The sequence below is a fragment of the Mastigoproctus giganteus genome, chromosome 14, assembly GCF_048544385.1.
Source record: "Mastigoproctus giganteus isolate SK-2022 chromosome 14, ASM4854438v1, whole genome shotgun sequence".
NCBI classification, from domain to species: domain Eukaryota; kingdom Metazoa; phylum Arthropoda; class Arachnida; order Uropygi; family Thelyphonidae; genus Mastigoproctus; species Mastigoproctus giganteus.
Genome location: NC_143588.1, coordinates 116947905 through 116950897, shown reverse-complemented (window position 1 = coordinate 116950897; position 2993 = coordinate 116947905). Strand labels below are relative to the sequence as shown.

The following is a 2993-nucleotide window of genomic DNA, read 5'->3' as shown; positions in this document are numbered from 1 at the left end:
ACGCTCACTTGGTCTACATTAACGACCTGGCTTCTTCCACACCTCCTCTTGCTCCTCGTCTTCCCTTTTTACATCACCTCACAAACATAAGGGAGTTTCCGGATTGGACACTAAATTCCTGGGGTGACTCTTGCCGTCCAATGAGGATTATGACCTCGAGACAAAGTCAACAGCCCTCTAGTGGGACCTTTCCAGGTCTTGGTGCACGCACCTACGCACTTGCTGGGCCTCGGCCTTCATCCTGTTGGCTTGCAAGCCAACATACAGCTGCGCCCTTGCGTAAATGCTGTAACCGTAAACTCGATTTCCTTTCTCACTTACCACTGCGCCATCCACCGTCTGGTACCGCTGATAACATTATCTGTGACAGGAACCAGGATGTGGGCGAGACTGGTGACTTAACTTTCTCTTCGCATTCTTTTATTTGCCTTTACTTTTGTAGCAAAGTTTTATCAATCTACTGAAATTACTGAATAAGACAGTTAGCTCATAAGGCCTTTATATATTTGTACTTAAATCCCCAACTAATAAAATATTCATTCGCTCCCCTTTTAGAGTTCTATCCATATCCGTTCCCCTTCTTTGTCAAACCGATCTCCATTTTTAATGTGATTCCCTGATGCAGAAACAACATTCAGTTATGCTACAGACTTGGTATTGACCAGGAATCACTGGGTGTCTCCTTGATTCTAATACTAAGGAAAGTATAGCCTTATGGCGGATGTAATGTGTCTGAAAGAGATTAATTTGCGTAGCAGGAAACACACAACTTGCACTTAGAAAAAGTTGATTCACACAGACTCTGTTTTGTGTGTTTTGAACAGATTCGGGATATTTTTATGATTTGAATATGTCAATTATTAATAGACAGTTGCTGTAGTAACTACATTTTGGAACGAAAGAGATTGGGGGGGGGGGCTGACTGGTTGCCTTGGCAACATTATTAACTCACGTATTAATGCCTTTCATGCAAAAAATAAAATATAATAATAAATTTTTATATAATAAAATATAAAAATGTTATTTTAAAATATGTTACAATTTTATAATAATAAAATACAATATATGGTCCTGCTAGTGTAGTTATGACCTTGTATTCTTATATATTTCATATTTTTATTTATTATTTTTTTTTAATTAATTTAATAATAGGAAGGCTGGAGCAGAGAACGCACCAGGGCGTAGGCATTATTTGAATAATGAATAAACGCTGGAATAAGATATTATAACTACTTTGGAATAATAATTATTTGACATTATTTGGTACTCAAAATAAATTTCAGGATTTAAAATTTTGAGATTTGATAATTTGAATTTTTGGTTAAAGAACTGGAGATTATTGGATTAATCCATTACTTTAAAGATAACAGTAATAAATAATTAAAGATAAAAATAAATAAATAAAAGACACAGTTTCACCAGAGCGTCAATATTTGACAAAATGCTTGTCGGGGCAATTCGTAATTTATTTTTTTATTATTATTATCATTATTATTAGCCATATGGTGAAAGGAAGCCTGAGGCTTATAGTGCACCAGCCAAAAAAAAAAAAAAAAAAAAAAAAAATTTCTGAATTACCCTGAGAGAGAGAGAGAAGTAGAAGGGAATCACCAAGAAAGAGAAGAATGATGATATCCAGCTAAGGACCCTGGGTGTGCCAAGCCCATATTTAGGAGTTAAGAATTATTAATGTGTATAATTAACCACTCTTATACCACGTGGAGTTATTAATATATATATATTTTTATTTAAGTATATCCTAAACTAATATCTACAACTGTCTATTATTTATTTAGGAGGTTATGGTCCAAACAATTATTTTGGAGGTTATGGTCGTTCATCTTGTTTCCTGTTGCATCTTTTACTTTTATTTTCGAAAAAGTTTTTTCACATTTACAGTATATCCCAATTGATTGGTCAATTTTACTCATTTCGTGTTTTTCCACCCCCCGCCTTATTATTATTTTTATTAGTTTCCTTGTTGTATAGATATAATTTTTAATTTCTTATAAATTTTTTTCCCAAATTTATTAATTTCACTTATTTTGTTTGGGAAACCAGTTTCTTACAGAAGTGCTTAGTGCATGTTTCACTCCGAAATTCAGAGAAATGAAAGAAAAAAAAAAAAAAGTAGGAGTGGCTCATACACCATACGAGTAATGGAAATTTAATATTTTGCTGTGGAATAAGAAATAAGGGTTTAACACTCCTGTTTTTTTTGTCATGGGCGACTTGCAAAAGATGCGTGGATTGCCAATCTTGACATGTAGGCATGCGCTCCGTTTTATTATGATTATTTCAAAATAATCTGACTGGATAATAAATTACATTTATTATTTTTTAAATTATTTTTAACTATGGAATAAAGAGGGCTTGTTGTCCAAAGATATATGCTTATAATCTGGATTTGCGAAGTAAAAACAATAAAATATAGACTTCATAAATTAGTGGTCAAGTTTTTGGAACATAGAATTGAGCCAAAAAAGAAGCTCTAATATAAATTATGTATTCAAAGACTGCAAACGCTGTGCCTCCGTGGCGCAATCGGCTAGCGCGTTCGGCTGTTAACCGAAAGGTTGGTGGTTCGAGCCCACCCGGGGGCGGTAAAGACTTTTTGTGCCGGTACTTTTCGATTTCTTCATTTTATGATTGCGTAGTCAGTATACGCGTACACGTCTTCCCACGTAACCTATTCCAGTTTGTAGAGCTCGATTAAATATACCGAAGACTACTTAATTTGTGAACTTTCACACACATATGTGTTATCCAGGATGTAAATGAAAAATTTATTTATTCGTACATTTATAGATCTTCGTTCATTCTACATAAAAGGATTTCCTAAATCATCTTTCATAATAATTCAACGAAGCGAGAGGGCGCTGATAAAAGATACAATTTTCACTTGTGAAGTTGATTTTGTTCAGGTTTTAGTGTGATAAGAAGTTCTGTTTTTTCTTTTCCCATTCCTATTTTTTATGTCAACAGCTCATCAG

At 34.0% G+C, this 2993-nt stretch overlaps 1 non-coding gene across 1 annotated transcript; it reads left to right on the top strand.

The window, feature by feature from the left end:
- Positions 1 to 2529: 2529 nt before the first annotated feature.
- On the top strand, positions 2530 to 2603 carry TRNAN-GUU (transfer RNA asparagine (anticodon GUU)). Its single transcript has one exon. It is a non-coding gene; the product is annotated as a tRNA-Asn (tRNA).
- The last annotated feature ends 390 nt before the right edge of the window (positions 2604 to 2993 follow it).